The sequence below is a fragment of the Oncorhynchus tshawytscha genome, linkage group LG19, assembly GCF_018296145.1.
Source record: "Oncorhynchus tshawytscha isolate Ot180627B linkage group LG19, Otsh_v2.0, whole genome shotgun sequence".
Lineage (NCBI taxonomy): Eukaryota > Metazoa > Chordata > Actinopteri > Salmoniformes > Salmonidae > Oncorhynchus > Oncorhynchus tshawytscha.
The window spans coordinates 19,369,301-19,387,203 of NC_056447.1; the positions used below are offsets into that span (position 1 = coordinate 19,369,301).

Consider the following 17,903-nt stretch of genomic DNA (forward strand, 5'->3'; position numbering starts at 1 on the left):
CGGCCCAACAGATCCACAGATGATGCAATCTGTATTGCACTCCAAACTGCCCTTTCCCACATGGACAAAAGGAACACCTATGTGAGAATGCTATTCATTGACTACACCTCAGCGTTCAACACCATAGTGCCCTCAAAGCTCATCAATAAGCTAAGGACCCTGGGACTAAACACCTCCCTCTGCAACTGGATCCTGGACTTCCTGACAGGCCCTCCCACAGGTGGTAAGGGTAGGTTAACAACACATCTGCCACACTGATCCTCAACACAGGGGCCCATCAGGGGTGTGTGCTCAGTCCCCTCCTGTACTTCCTGTGCACTCATGAATACACAGCCAGGCATGACACCAACACCATCATTAAGTTTGCAGATGACACAACAGTGGTAGGCCTGATCACCAACAACAACGAGACAGCCTATAGGGAGGAGGTCAGAGACCTGGCCGTGTGGTGCCAAGACAACAACCTTTCCCTCAATGTGATCAAGACAATGGAGATGATTGTGGACTACAGGAAAAAGAGGACAGAGCACGCCCCCATTCTCATCGACGGGCCTGCAGTGGAGCAGGTTGAGAGCTTCAAGTTCCTTGGTGTCCACATCACCAACAAACTAACATGGTCCAAGCACACGAAGACAGTCGTGAAGAGGGCACGACAAAACCTATTCCCCCTCAGGAGACTGAAAACATTTAGCATGGGTCCTCAGATCCTCAAAAGGTTCTACAGCTGCACCATCGAGAGCATCCTGACAGGTTGCGTCACTGCCTGGTATGGTAACTGCTCGGTCTTCGACCGCAAGGCACTGCAGGGGGTAGTGCGAACGGCCCAGTACATCACTGGGGCCAGTGAAGGAGCCAAGCTTCCTGCCATCCAGGACCTCTATACCAGGCAGTGTCAGAGGAAGGCCCTAAAAATTGTCAAAGACTCCAGCCACTCTAGTCATAGATTGTTCTCTCTGCTACCTCCAAGTCTAGATCCAAAAGGCTTCTAAACATTTTCTACCCCCAAGCCATAAGACTCCTGAACATCTAATCAAATGGCTACCCAGACTATTTGCATTGCCCCCCACCCCCACCCCCTTTACACCGCTGCTACTCTCTGTTGTTATCATCTATGCATAGTCACTTTAAAATAACTCTACTAACATGTACATATTACCTCAACTAACTGGTTCCCCCGCACACTGACTCTGTACCTCTGTACCGGTACCCCCCTGTATATAGTCTCGCTATTGTTATTTTACTGCTGCTCTTTAATTACTTGTTTCATTTCTTATTCTTATCCATATTTTTTTTAAACTGCATTGTTGGTTAGGGGCTCGTAAATTAGCATTTCACTGTAAGGAGCGTAATGGGCGCGTGACTAATAAAATGCAATGTGATTTGATCAATAGCCTATAGTTACATCATAAAGCCCATATATGTTCTGATTTCTAAGACATTCTACGGTTTGTATCATTCATGTTTAAAGTTGACAAATAACTAGTGTAAAGGACTTGTTTCAAAGGATCCCTTTTACTCTCAACATAGCCACTTCATATGCACACTCGCTCCGGAAATTGAAAAATATCCTTTCTATGTTATTCAGCTATGTTCAATTATATCCTTGTTACTATAAAATCACATAAAATAATGGCATGGGACTTATAAGCATATCTTGTCTGCTAAATGAACAAGCCCACAGCCTATGGCATGGCGCATAGCCAGATAACATACAGAAGTTCAACTCATATTCTGTTCTTTTGAAATACATTTTCTTCATATCGTGTTTCTTTAGACCTGCCTAAAATATAGAATGGATGTATTGTGATGGTGTATATTAAATTGATTTATTATACTTTTTTTAAACGTAAATGTTCCAAAGGGAGGCATCAGCGGCTTGTATGTGTGGAGGCCTGGAGATACTAAATGTGTTTATGTTAATTAACAGACATGTACGATGGGACCAGCAGTCTTTTGCATGACAATAACCGGCTGACAAAATGTCATGACCGCCAAAGCCCTACTGGACAGAAGAGGAAAGCAGAGCTACTGTACAGGAGTAGTCAAACTACAGCCTCTCTCTCGCTCTCTTCTCCTCCCTTATTGGACTCAGTAGTCTGTCTGTCAGGTCTGGGGAGTGTGGAAGCATCGACTCAACCCCAGGGGAGAGGGCAGGGTATTAGTCATATGTACCGGATACACATGGTGTACACGTCCAACGCTCACTTGCAGGTTCCTGCTTGACGATGGAGCATCCAGAACAGGCTCCTGTATTATTCCCACAAACCACTGAGGAATTCAAAAATGCCCACACTTGGCTGTTTCTCATGCAAACGAGGTCAGAGGGAATGGGGCTGTTGTGGCGTGCCCAGATCAACTGGTGATGACGAGGCTCTCTGTCTGTCGGTCCACGTCTCTCTGTCTGTCTCTCGGCTGCTCATTTAAGACGCTCAGTGACATTTCATGTGAAGTGGCGGTGGCCCGCGAGCTGAGCTTTCACTGACTCATAAAAACATGTTGAGGAAAAGGTCAGTGCCGGTCTCCGTGGGCCCAATCACCAGCTCTCAGCTCTCACTGCATTCAATGACTATCTCACTCTGTGTGTGTGTGAGGGTGTGTGTACGTGCGTGTGAGTGCTGGTGTACGTTTGTGTGTGCATATGCATGCGAGTGCCAGTGTCCATTTTCTGTGTATGTGTTTGTATGCACACATGCATCGGCAGATGACCGCCGCTCTAGGTCGTGAGACTCAGCCACACACAGACACACACACACACACACGTCTCTCACACCAAAGAGCAAACGTGGTGTGAGTGAGCGAGTGGCAGCAGCCTCAACCGAAGCTATGTGGTTTTAACAGGCTCATTAATTCAGTCCCCTTTTTAAAGAGTTACTATCATTAAAAAAACATTTTTTTCCAGCAGAAACCAGATGTTTCTGGTCTTCATTTTGACATTTTATTGCAAAAGTTATATGTACTGTGTATATATATATATATATATATATATACACGTTTTGGGTCACTGGTAATGTATATATATACTGTCACAGGTACTGTATATCACTGGTACTGTATACTGGGTCACTGGTACTGTATGTCAAAGGACACATTTCCACCGGTCTGAGGTCCATTGCTCGTGTTTCTTGGCCCAAGCAAGTCTCTTCTTCTTATTGGTGTCATTTAGTCGTGGTTTCTTTTAGAGGTCGACCGATTAATCGGAATGTCCGATTAATTGGGGCCGATTTCAAGTTTTCATAACAATCAGAAAACTGTATTGTTTTATACCTTTATTTAAGTATTTATGTTTTATTTAAATCGGAAATTGGTATTTTTGGACACCAATTTGGCCGATTTATAAAAAAAACCTTTTTTTTTACACCTTTTAATTTAATCTTTATTTAACTAGGCAAGTCAGTTAAGAACACATTCTTATTTTCAATGACGGCCTAGGAACGGTGGGTTAACTACAGATTTTCACCTTGTCAGGTCGGGGGAGCCAATCTTGCAACCTTACAGTTATCTAGTCCAACGCTCTAACCACCTGCCTCTCATTGCACTCAACGAGTAGCCTGCCTGTTACACGAATGCAGTAGAAGAACTAGTAAGTTGCTAGCTAGCATTAAACTTATCTTATAAAAAACAATCAATCAATCATAATCACTAGTTATAACTACACATGGTTGAAGATATTACTCGTTTGTCTAGCGTGTCCTGCGTTGCATATAATCGATGCAACGCTGGGGGATGATTTAACAAAAGTGCATTTGCGAAAAAAGCACAATCATTGCACGACTGTACCTAACCATAAACACCAATGCCTTTCTTAAAATCAGTAGACAGTATATATCAGTATATATTTTTAAACCTGCATATTTAGCTAAAAAAAAATCCAGGTTAGCAGGCAATATTAACCAGGTGAAATTGTCATTTCTCTTGCGTTCATTGCACGTAGAATCAGGGTATATGCAACAGTTTGGGCAGCCTGGCTCATTGCAAACTAATTTGCCAGAATTTTACGTAATTATGACATAACATTGAAGGTTGTGCAATGTAACAAGAATATTTAGACTTAGGGATGCCACCCGTTAGATAAAGGAACTTAAATGTTAGCTTTTTTACATGGCACATATTGCAGTTTTACTTCTCCAACACTTTGTTTTTGCATTATTTAAACCAAATTGAACTTGTTTCATTATTTATTTGAGGCTAAATAGATTTATTGGTGTATTATATTAAGTTAAAATAAGTGTTCAATCAGTATTGTTGTAATTGTCATTATTACAAATACATTTAAGAAAATCGTTCGATTAATCGGTATCGGCGTTTTTGGTCCTCCAATAATCCGTATCCATATCGGCGCTGAAAAAAATCATAATCGGTCAACCTCTAGTTTCTTTACAGCAATTGGACCATGAAGGCCTGATTCACACAGTTTCCTCTGAACAGTTGATGTTGAGATGTTTCTGTTACTTGAACTCTGAGAAGCATTTATTTGGGCTGCAATCTGAGGTTGGTAACTCTAATGAACTTAGCAGCAGAGGTAACTCTGGGTCTTCCTTTCCTGTGGCGGTCCTCATGAGAGCCAGTTTCATCATAGCGCTTGATGGTTTTTGCGCTTGAAGAAACATTCAAAGTTCTTGACATTTTCCAGATTGACTGACCTTCATGTCTTAATGTAATGATGGACCATTTAATGTAATTGTAACGGTTTTCTAGGTGTGAAGGAGAGTCGGACCAAAATGCAGCATGTAGATTGCGATCCATGTTTAAAACTTGTTAGGGAGGATGTTCCTGTGGCGGGATCAAATCAGCGGATATTTTAGAGCGCCACCGAAAGTTTTCGATAAAACTCAAACTTTCATTAAAACACACATACAAGGTACTGAATTAAAGCTACACTCGTTGTGAATCTAGCCACCAAGTCAGATTTGTAAAATGCTTTTTGGCGAAAGCATGAGAAGCTAATATCTGATAGCATACACCCCCCAGAATACCAGACCGTCAACAAAACAACAGATTTTGCGGTAGCCGGCGCTACCCAAAACGCAGAAATAAAATATAAAACATTCATTACCTTTGACGAGCTTCTTTCTTGGCACTCCTATATGTCACATAAACATCACAATTGGGTCTTTTTCCCGATTAAATCCGTCATTGTATACCCAAAATGTGATTTGCTGAAGACCGGTCTGATCCAGAAAAATGCCCCTTTACAAGACGCAACGTCACTTTTTAAAATTACAAAAGTTGCCTATATACTTTTACAAATCACTTCAAATTACTTTTCTAAACCAACTTTAGGTATTAATAAACGTTAATAATCTATTAAATTGATCACGGGGTGATCTGTATTCGATAGCAGCAAGTCTTGAAATCATCGTCCATGTTTTCACATTCAAAACATCCTGTGGTGAGCCCAAAGAAAGGAAATACGTCACGTTACCAAACCAAGGATAAAGCCGCCCCTAAATGACAGCATTGGCGACATCGTGTGGAAGCTGTAGGCGTTTACAGGGGATTGCCATCTATTTTCTTCAGCCTTAGACAATACATTGACTGGCGGATGGATATTATTTTTGTGTTTTTGGTGACCAGTTTTTCGAAGGATTTTGACTCCTAAACACGTTCTGTTATAGCCACAGACACGATTTAACCAGTGTTAGAGACTTCAGAGTGTTTTCTATACACACACACTTATCATATGCATATACTATATTCCTGGCATGAGTAGCAGGACGCTGAAATGTTGCGCGATTTTTAACAAAAAGCTGTGAAAATTCGCAGCCTCCTTAAGAGGTTTTAATGAACAAACGTAACACAAATCTAAATACAAAACCTACAAAACAATAAACGTAACGAAAACCGAAACAGCCTAATACTGGTGCACATACACACAGAACAAGGAACAAAGACACTAAGGACAATCACCCACGACAAACTCAAAGAATATGGCTGCCTAAATATGGTTCCCAATCAGAGACAACGATAAACACCTGCCTCTGATTGAGAACCACTTCAGACAGCAATAGACTTAACAAGAACACCCCACTAGCTACAATCCCAATACATACACACCACATACAAAAACCCATGCCACACCCTGGCCTGACCAAATAAATAAAGATAAACACAAAATACTTCGACCAGGGCGTGACAGAACCCCCCCCCCCCTAAAGTGCGGACTCCCGAACGCACCTCAAAACAATAAGGAGGGTCCGGCGCGGGACGTGGACCCCACTCAATCAATGTCTTAGTCCCCTCTCCTCGTGTCCTTGGATAGTCCACCCTCGCCGCCGACCATGGCCTAGTAGTCCTCACCCAGAACCCCACTGGACTGAGGAGCAGATTGGGAATGAGGGGCAGCTCGGGACTAAGGCAGCTCAGGACTGAGGGGAAGCTCGGGAGTGAGAGGAAGCTCGGGAGTGAGAGGAAGCTCGGGAGTGAGAGGAAGGTCGGGAGTGAGAGGAAGCTCAGGCAGGTTGATGGATCTACCAGATCCTGGCTGGCTGGTGGTTTCGGCAGATCCTGGCTGACTGGCGGATCCTGGCTGACTGGCGGATCTGGCAGATCCTGGCTGACTGGCGGATCCTGGCCGACTGGCGGATCCTGGCCGACTGGCAGATCCTGGCCGACTGGCAGATCCTGGCCGACTGGCAGTTCTGGCAGATCCCGGCTGACTGGCGGATCTGGAAGAGTCTGCTTGACTGGCAGATCTGGAAGAGTCTGGTTGACTGGCAGATCTGGAAGAGTCTGGCTGACTGGCAGATCTAGAAGAGTCTGGCTGACTGGCAGATCTGGAAGAGTCTGGCTGACTGGCAGATCTGGAAGAGTCAGGTTGACAAGCAGATCTGGAAGAGTCTGGCTGACTGGCGAATCTGGAAGAGTCTGGCTGACTGGCGAATCTGGAAGAGTCTGGCTGACTGGCGAATCTGGAAGAGTCTGGCTGACTGGCAGATCTGGAAGAGTCTGGCTGACTGGCAGATCTGGAAGAGTCTGGCTGACTGGCAGATCTGGAAGAGTCTGGCTGACTGGCAGATCTGGAAGAGTCTGGCTGACTGGCGGATCCTGGCAGACTGAAAGATCTGGTTGCTCCATGCTGACTGGCGGCTCTGGCTGCTCCACGCTGACTGGCGGCTCTGGCTGCTCCATGTAGGCTGACCGCTTTGGCGGCTTCTTACAGACTGACAGCTCTGGCGGCTCCGTTTAGACTGGCAGCTCCTTGCAGACTGACAGCTCCTTGCAGACTGACAGCTCCTTGCAGACTGGCAGCTCCGTGCAGACTGGCAGCTCCGTGCAGACTGGCAGCTCCGTGCAGACTGGCAGCTCCTTGCAGACTGGCAGCTCCTTGCAGACTGACAGCTCCTTGCAGACTGACATCTCTGGCTGCTCCATGCAGACTGACAGCTCTGGCTGCTTCATGCAGACTGACATCTCTGGCTGCTTCATGCAGACTGACAGCTCTAGCTGCTTCATGCAGACTGACATCTCTGGCTGCTCCATGTTGACTGACAGCTCTGGCTGCTCCATGCAGACCGACAGCTCTGGCTGCTCCATGCAGGCTGGCAGCTCTGGCTGCGCTGAACAGGCAGGAGACTCCGGCAGTGCAGGAGAGGAGAAAGGCTCCGACAGCGCTGGAAAGGCGGGAGACTCCGACAGCGCAGGAGAGGCGAGGCGCACTGTAGGCCTGATGCGTGGTGCTGGTACTGGTGGTACTGGACCGAGGACACGCACAGGAAGCCTGGTGCGGGAAGCTGCTACCGGAGGGCTGGGCTGTGGAGGTGGTACTGGATAGACCGGACCGTGCAGGCGCACTGGAGCTCTTGAGCACCGAGCCTGCCCAACCTTACCTGGCTCGATGCCCACTCCAGCCCGGCCGATACGAGGAGCTGGAATATACCGCACCGGGCTATGCACCCACACTGGGGACACCGTGCGCACCATTGCATAACACGGTGCTTGCCCGGTCTCTCTAGCCCCCCGGTAAGCACAGGGAGTTTGCGCCGATCTCCTACCTGGCATAGCCATACTCCCTGTGAGCCCCCAATACATTTTTGGGGCTGACTCTCGGGCTTCCATCCGCTCTGCCGTGCTAGCTCCTCATAATGCCGCCTCTCTGCTTTTGCTGCCTCCAGCTCGGCTTTGGGGCGACAATAATCTCCAGGCTGTTCCCAGGGTCCTTTCCCGTCTAGAATCTCCTCCCAAGTCCATTTCTCCAAGTAGTGCAGCCTCTCCCACTGTAGTTGCTGCTGCTCCTGCTGCTGCTGCCTCTGTTGCCTCTCCTGCGGCTCCTGCCTGTTGACACGCTGCTTGGTCCGGTTGTGGTGGGTGATTCTGTAACGGTTTTCTAGGTGTGAAGGAGAGTCGGACCAAAATGCAGCGTGTAGATTGCGATCCATGTTTAATGAACAAACGTAACACGAATCTAAATACAAAACCTACAAAACAATAAACGTAACGAAAACCGAAACAGCCTAATACTGGTGCACATACACACAGAACGAGGAACAAAGACACTAAGGACAATCACCCACGACAAACTCAAAGAATATGGCTGCCTAAATATGGTTCCCAATCAGAGACAATGATAAACACCTGCCTCTGATTGAGAACCACTTTAGACAGCCATAGACTTAACTAGAACACCCCACTAGCTACAATCCCAATACATACACACCACATACAAAAACCCATGCCACACCCTGGCCTGACCAAATAAATAAAGATAAACACAAAATACTTCGACCAGGGTGTGACAGTAATGATGGACCATTTATGAAATGGATGGTTGTGAGAAAGGAAAAAATCTGCAAATGTGCATAAATTGATATATATTGTGACACACAGAATAATACCTGGCTGGAGGGGTGATGGGCCACCTATTCTCATGTAACCTAATATTGCAAGCTTTGATATTGCTAAAATGTGCGTAGTCAATTGTCTGCCCTACATAAACAAACAATCAAACAGCATTAGGATGTCTTAATGCTTCTTGCAAATATAGGCCTGTAAACACAGAGATAAAATAAGCAGAAATATAAACTATGAATATTTATTATGAATGTAAGCTTTACTTTTTGGTAAACTTTCCAAGTCAAATTTGCTCTTATTCAGTGCTGGTCCTCCTGACAAGAATACATATAGTTACACATTTTTTGGTGTTGTGGCTATTGTAATTGGCTCTAAGGAAAACAAATGGTCTCAGACATCTCATCGATACCCTGGATTTTGTCTCAAATACAATATGGTGTCCAAAATCCAATATGGCTGACATACCATTTGATGGAGGTCAAAACACTCATGCCCATAAATAATGTTTTGGTTGGTGTGAATCAATTTTATTCAGAATCCAATATGGCAAACATAATGACACTCAAAACATATTTTCCTACACTGACATGCCTCTGTTGTGTTTAAATGGCTGAAACTAGCTTTTCAATGTGTGTTCATGTTTTCCACGACACAAGCCAATTGTAGTGAAACCAAGTAACAGGAAAGAAACCTGTAATACAACAATCAACTACTCTAGTCGCGTATATGTACAGCTCTAACCTTTTCCCTCTTTTCGTAAGTGAAACTAAGTGTGCAAGGTTGATTCAAATTCTTGAGGTGGTCGGGGTATGAGTGTGTCCTAACAGGGTGAGGAAACAAAGTAGCCAGTAGCGGTTCTAGTTCTAACTGGTCATTCTGGGCAAGCTGCAGTGACAAGGGCAGTATCCTTCCTGTATGACTTGCAGGGTACATATACATTTGAAGATGATCCCTAGGTGTGGATGGAAAGTAAAGGGGGTTGCAGAGGTAGTGGAGCTGATCAAGCATGATGCACAAAGTCCATTATGATATACAGTACAGCATCTTTGTTTAAGTTTGACCATCCTAAGGGGCCTCTTTTTTTTGCCATAGATGGCATTATGTCCTTATAGGGATGTTGGGATTACTGAACCGTTTCCAGACCAATGCATGAGTCACCACAGCCTGAGATCTCATTCTTCGCATACAAGTCCGGTTCAGGTGTCACATGGGCTGGCCAGCCATGGAAGCAAAATAGGTACATATGAGGGCAATACACGCCAGTGCTTTCCAGATGGCATTTTGACTGTTGAATGGCCTCCTGACATGTACAGTTCAGTTCCACGATATCTCTGTCTTCATTAAAACAAATACAAATCAAATCAAAGTTTCACTGAGCCGATTTCTGACAGTATGTGCAGAAATTCTTCGGTTGTGCAAACCCACAGTTTTATCAGCTTTCCGGGTGGCTGGTCTCAGACGATCCCGCAGGTGAAGAAGACGGATGTAAAGGTCCTGGGCTGGTGTGGTTACACGTGGTCTGCGGCTGTGAGGCCTGTTGGACTTACTGCCAAATTTTCTAAAACGATGTTGGTATAGAAACAGCTTTTTAACATTTTAAATAGGCCTTTTATTGTCCCCAGTGTAATGATGTAATGATCATGCTGTTTAATCAACTTCTTGATGTGTCACACCTGTCAGGTGGATGGATTATCTTGGCAAAGGAGAAATGCTCACCAACAGGAATGTAAACACACCAACAGGAATGTAAACACACCAACAGGAATGTAAACACCAAATTTGAAAGAAATTCGTTTTTTGTGCCTATGGAACATTTCTGGGATCTTTTATTTCAACTCATGAAACATTGGACCAACACTTTACATGTTGTGTTTTATATTTTTGAGTAGAGGTCATAAGTACAGTACTCAAATCTGAAAGATCTTATTTAAAACGTGAATAAACCACGATTTAATGTTATTGCCATAAATATTGGATTTTGGATTCTGTAATGGATTTGAAGTCTAATCTAGGTGTGCCCCATAACGTAATAAAATCCAAAGAGCCTTTGACTGAAAATAAATGACAGTTTTCACTCAGCCCACTTTTTTTCCTTTGATCTGATTAGATTAAAATAGCCTCACTATATAAAACATGTGTAACTATGTATTTTGGTCAGGCAGGACCAAACAGCACTGAAAGAGAGCAAATTTGACTTTCATCATAAATATTGATATTTCTGCCAATTGTATATCTGTTTACAAGTCTATATTTCCAAGATGCTTCAATATTTTATTTAACCTTTATTTAACTAGGCAAGTCAGTTATGAATAAATTCATATTTACAATGACGGCCTAGGAACAGTGGGTTAACTGCCTTCTTCAGTGGCAGAATTACAGATTTTTACCCTGTCAGCTCGGGGATTCTGTCTTGCAACCTTTCGGTTATTAGTCCAACACTCTAACCTCTAGGCTTCCTATTCTAATGTTGTTTGTTTCTGAATGCAGGTCAGACAACTGACAACTTGTATTCCACATTTTTTACAATATCAGAGATTGCAATATTGGATGACATGAGTTCATGTGGCCCACCCCCTCCAGCCAGGCATTATTCTGCAAGTTCTGAGGTTAGGGGGCGTGTCAAAATATCTATACACTTTTGCAATAAAATATGAATTCACAACCATCCATTTTATAAATGGGAGACATTAAAGGATAAAAAATATGGTTGTGTTTTGTTCCATCTCGAGTAAGGGTATCTCAAAAACTAAAGCCCTTTTTTTGAGGATTGGCCACTAGCCGAAAGGTCCTCCATTCTCATCTCAAGGGAGGGGTTCTGTGTTAAGTAGATGTGCCTAGTGGTACCGTCCAAGACTTACTATAAAAGCAGGAGACAGCATGCCTACTTGGCATTTTGATTTGATTTATTAGGATCCCCATTAGCTGATGCCAATGGCGACAACTAGTCTTACTGGGGTCCGACACATAACCAAAAATACATTACAGACCAAAAAAAGACTACAATTTACCTACATTTAAAAACATTGACATGTAGTGTGTGTATCTATCAGTTACACATACACGCCAGTACATGCACACAACAAGTAGGTCACATGGGGGAGAGGTGTTGTGCCGTGAGGTGTTGCTTTATTTGTTTTTTGAAACCAGGTTCTGTTCACTTGCACTATATAAGATGGGAGTTCCATGCACTCATGGCTCTGAATAATTAGGTATGTTTCCTTGAATTTGTTCTGGATCTGGGGACTGTGAAAAGACCCCTGGTGGCATGTCTGGTGTCAGTGCTGTGTGTAAGTTGACTATGCAAACAATATGGAATTTCTAACACATTCATGTGTGACACAGTCAGAAGTGACGTTGTTGTTTGCCAGTCTCTCTTACCCAAGAGAGACCCTCTGATTACAATGAAGGATAACAATAATAATCAAGATAACATAAAACTATAGCCTGCAGGACTTGCTTTATGGAGTGTGGTGTCAAAAAAGCAGACCATCTCTTTATTACAGACAGACCTCTCCCCATCTTTACAACAATTGAATCTATATTTTTTGACCATGTCAGTTTACGATCTAAGCTAACACCAAGTAATTTAGTCTCCTCAACTTGTTCAACAGCCACACAATTCAGCTGAGGTCTAGAACTTAGTGAATGATTTGTACCAAATACAATGATCTTAGTTTTAGAGATGTTCAAGACCAGTTTATTACTGGCCACCCATTCCAAAACAGACTGCAACTCTTTGTTAAGGGTTTCAGTGACATCATTAGTTGTGGTTGCTGGTGCGTATATGGTTGAATCATCAGCATACATGGACACACATGCTTTGTTTAATGCCAATGGCAGGTCATTGGTAAAAATAGAAAAGTGTAGAGGGCCTAAAGGGATGCCCTGCAGTACATCACACTTTACGTGTTTGATATAAGAGAAGCTTCCATTAAAGAAAACCCTCTGAGTTATATTAGATAGATAGCTTTGAATCCATGAAATGGCAGAGGTTGAAAATCCATAACATGTCAGTTTTCTCAACAATAGGTTATGGTCAGTAATATCAAAGGCTGCACTGAAATCTAACAGTACAGCTCCCATAATCTTCTTATCTATTGCTTTCAACCAATCAACAGTCATTTGTGTCAGTGCAGTACATGTTGAGTGCCCTTCTCTATAAGCATGCTGAAAGTCTGTTGTTAATTTGTTTACAGAGAAATAACGTTGTATTTGATCAAACACAATTTTTCCCAACAGTTTGCTAAGAGCTGGCAGCAAGCTGATAGGTCTGCTGTTAGAACCAGTAAAGGCCGCTTTACCACTGTTGGGTAGCAGAGTGACTTTGGCTTCCCTCCAGGAATGAGGACAAAGACTTTCCTCTAGGCTCAGATTACAGATATGACAGATAGGAGTGGCTGTAGAGTCAGCTACCATCCTCAGTAACTTTACATCTAAGTTGTCAGTGTCAGGTTTGTCATTATTGATCAATAACAATCATTTTTCCACCTCTCCCACTCTAACTTAATGCTTTTCTTTCATTATGCTCCTTATTAATCACATCAGACCAGCAAATATGTTTAACATCATCCACATAAGAGTCACAGACAAATATTTTGTATAATCTCTTATACACTATTTTAAGCCCAGCTTTTGGAACTTTGGCTTTCCTGGATATAGCCACCTTATTGTGATCACTGCATCCAATGGGTGCAGATCCAGCTTCAGAACAAAATGTGACATTATTAGTACAAATGTGATCTTTGATTATCTTGTTCCTGCAGTGTTTGTAAACACCCTAGTAGGTTATTTTATAACCTGAACCACATTACAGGTACTGGTTACAGTGAGAAGCTTCCTCTTGAGCGGACAGCTTGATGAAAACCAGCCAATATTCAGGTCCCCAAGAAAGTAGACCTCTCTGTTTACATCACATACACTATCAAGCATTTCACACATATTATTTTGATACTGACTGTTAGCACTTGGTGGCCTATAGCAACACCCCAAAATGAAAAAAGCTTTAGAGTTGCCAGGTGAACCTGCAACCACAACACTGTAATAACACATGAAATACACTACGTTACCAAATGTATGTGGACACCTACATGTCGAACATCTCATTCCAAAATCATGGTCTTTAACATGAAGTTGGTCTCCCCTTTGCTGCCAAAACAGGCTCCACTCTTCTTAGGAATGCTTTCCACTAGATGTTGGAATATTCAGCCACAAGAGCATTAGTGAGGTCGGGCACTGGTGTTGGGCGATTAGGCCTGGCTCGCAGTGGCATTCCAAATCATCCCAAAGGCGTTCGTTTGGGTTGACGTCAGGGCTCTGTGCAGGCCACTCAAGTTCTTCCACACTGACCTCGCTTTGTGCACGGGGGCATTGTCATGCCTTATAACAGCAAAGGGCCTGCCCCAAACTTTTGCCAGAAAGTTGGAAGCACAGAATCGTCTAAAATGTAATTGTATGCTGTAGCATTAATATTTCCCTTCACTGGAGCTAAGGGGCCTGGACCGAACCATGAAAAACAGCCCCAGGCCATTCTTCCTCCTCTACCAAACTTCACAGATGGAATTATGCATTGGGTCGGACTGCCAGATGGTGAAGCGTGAGTCATCACTCCAGGAACTTGACCACTATCGGCCTGGGCCTGTTACCTGGGCCGGTGGTATGTTTTCCAGTCCTGTGGGCTCGCTCCACCTGAATCGTCCTGTGGTCCAGCTTCAGTTTCTCTGAGATCATTTCCCTCACTTTGTCCTCAGACTCCATCCAGGTCTCGTGGAGATTTTGCAATTCCGTCTTCAACAATGTTGTTCCGCCTTGATTGTCCCTTGATAATCAGTTTTCTCTGTCATTATTGTCACGGATTAACATACAGAACTGATGTCCTCTCTCAATGACTTACAGATTGCTGTCATCTTGCCGTCGTACCTGTTTAAACTCATCGATCTGACCCCGAGAGAACTGCAATCTGTTCTTCAGGTCCTGGATCTCTCTGGTCAGGTAGTCTATTATTTTATTAGTTGACTCCACCAGTATTTGGACACAACACTTGAAGCTATTTTCTTGTTGTTGTAACAACTGCTTGTAGAACTATTTTTGTTTGTTTAAAAGATCCTTCACCTGTGATAGAGAGACACCACTGTCCTCAATGGTACTCCCGCCGGCTTTGGTCTTTGTCATGGTAGCAACGTAGGTTACACTGTTACTCCTCGCAGTGCCAGACAGGGCAGGTCGGAGGGAAGATTGTAAACAACAACAACAAACAGCGAGGACAAACAGCCACATGCCCAGGACAATCCTCAGTCTCAGCCACAATGGCATCACGGGCTGCGTTCAAGCCCCCAAGAAAACGCTATCTAGTTGCTAGGCTAGCTGCTACGCCAAACAGCTCCTCAGACCTGGCCTTGGTCGGCAGGATCACTGGATAGATAGTAGCAGTCCTTGCAACTGATGCAAACCGCGTCTGCTAAAACAGTTGGTGTAAAGTTGCATGGTTGTGAGTTCAAATCCCACATGGGGCAGTTTATTTATAAAGGAAATGTCACTCTGCTGCTGGTCCTCAAGTCAAACGATGCATATTGAAGTAGATCATTAAAACAACGCCTCCATTTAGACACATCCATGCAATATATGTAATATAATAGGATTGTTAGGCCCCGGCAGTGTGTTTGTGAACAAGGCTGAAGAAAGACTTATTTTATTTACAAATTCATTCATATTCTTAATTTTCTAGGTGATGACTGCACTTTTCTTCTCAACACAATACTGCAATGAATGTAAGATCACATAAAAAAAATCTATAACAATTCAACCATGGGGGATTTGAACTTGCACTGCATGTAGAAATAGATGTCAGGAACGCTGCCCCTTACCACTGTAGCTAATATAATTAGCTGAATGTGCCAGTGGACTTCTGGTAAGTGAGAAAGTGCTGGGATCAGGTACAACTATGTGCTCAGCTGGCCGTCGCTAGCATCGTGGCTAATTTTGCCACGTTGGCCTATGAGAAAATCTACCAGCTACCCATTTAAAACCAATGGTTTAAACCAATATTCTGAGCAAAGTATGGCCCCTTAGAGATTTGAGCCACATTGAAATGGGCGTAGCCTTGAAGCACACTCAAAACATTTTACCCACCCCCAAAATGAATATTTATGAGCAATTCCCTCCACCCACAACTTCTCACCTGAATGCATTGTTTGTTGGGCAAAGGCTGAAATTGTGGTAGAGTTGCCCTTTGAGAGTGAGTCGACCGAGACATCCCCCCTCTCCATTCCCCCCTCCAACCCTCTTTCACTGGCTGTGCTTTGTCGCCATGCTTGGCTGGGCCCAAGTGGGCTCCTGTGGACCCCCAATGGGCTGTGGCGTGTCCGGTGAAGGGCCCTCATTAGTGGGTAGAGAGCTGGGATTAAGTGAATCTCAGCTGCAGGCAGGGCTCTACTATATCTAGTCTACTCAGCACTGGACTGTTCAGGGCTGGGCTATCAAGGCCAGATAATGGTGTTTGTTTAGCCATTAGTCAGGCTCCGTTTAGCAGCCTCTCTCTGCTCTGCTCTGGGGGCCTCATCGAGATAGACCGACAGACAGACAGACAAACAGGCCACAGTGTGACAGATTAGGGATGAGAGGGGAGAAGGATACTTTATAGGATTTTGGTGGTAGATGTGAATGTAGGCAGAGTAGGGGTGGTTTTCTCTATCCTCTGGATCAAATCAAAAGTTATTTGTCACGTGCTTCGTAAACCACAGGTGTAGATTAAACGTGGAACACTCACTTATGGGCCTTTCCCAACAATGCAGAGAGAAAGAAACTAGAGAAATAATAGAAAAGTAATAATAAATACACAGTGAGTAACAATAACTCGGCTACGTACACGGGGTACCAGTACCGAGTCAAGATGTGCAGGGGTACGAGGTCATTGAGGTAGATACAGTGCCTTGCGAAAGTATTCGGCCCCCTTGAACTTTGCGACCTTTTGCCACATTTCAGGCTTCAAACATAAAGATATAAAACTGTATTTTTTTGTGAAGAATCAACAACAAGTAGGACACAATCATGAAGTGGAACGACATTTATTGGATATTTCAAACTTTTTTAACAAATCAAAAACTGAAAAATTGGCCGTGCAAAATTATTCAGCCCCTTTACTTTCAGTGCAGCAAACTCTCTCCAGAAGTACAGTGAGGATCTCTGAATGATCCAATGTTGACCTAAATGACTAATGATGATAAATACAATCCACCTGTGTGTAATCAAGTCTCCGTATAAATGCACCTGCACTGTGATAGTCTCAGAGGTCCGTTAAAAGCGCAGAGAGCATCATGAAGAACAAGGAACACACCAGGCAGGTCCGAGATACTGTTGTGAAGAAGTTTAAAGCTGGATTTGGATACAAAAAGATTTCCCAAGCTTTAAACATTCCAAGGAGCACTGTGCAAGCGATAATATTGAAATGGAAGGAGTATCAGACCACTGCAAATCTACCAAGACCTGGCCGTCCCTCTAAACTTTCAGCTCATTCAAGGAGAAGACTGATCAGAGATGCAGCCAAGAGGCCCATGATCACTCTGGATGAACTGCAGAGATCTACAGCTGAGGTGGGAGACTCTGTCCATAGGACAACAATCAGTCGTATATTGCACAAATCTGGCCTTTATGGAAGAGTGGCAAGAAGAAAGCCATTTCTTAAAGATATCCATAAAAAGTGTTGTTTAAAGTTTGCCACAAGCCACCTCGGAGACACACCAAACATGTGGAAGAAGGTCCTTTGGTCAGATGAAACCAAAATTGAACTTTTTGGCAACAATGCAAAACGTTATGTTTGGCCTAAAAGCAACACAGCTCATCACCCTGAACACACCGTCCCCACTGTCAAACATGGTGGTGGCAGCATCATGGTTTGGGCCTGCTTTTCTTCAGCAGGGACAGGGAAGATGGTTAAAATTGATGGGAAGATGGATGGAGCCAAATACAGGACCAATCTGGAAGAAAACCTGATGGAGTCTGCAAAAGACCTGAGACTGGGACGGAGATTTGTCTTCCAACAAAACAATGATCCAAAACATAAAGCAAAATCTACAATGGAATGGTTCAAAAATAAACATATCCAGGTGTTAGAATGGCCAAGT

At 43.8% G+C, this 17,903-nt stretch overlaps 1 protein-coding gene across 2 annotated transcripts in view; it reads left to right on the forward strand.

The window, feature by feature from the left end:
- plxnb2b (plexin b2b) overlaps positions 1-17,903 on the forward strand; it is a 182,727-nt gene that overhangs the window by 107,947 nt on the left and 56,877 nt on the right. The gene's annotated exons all lie outside the window — the stretch shown is intronic.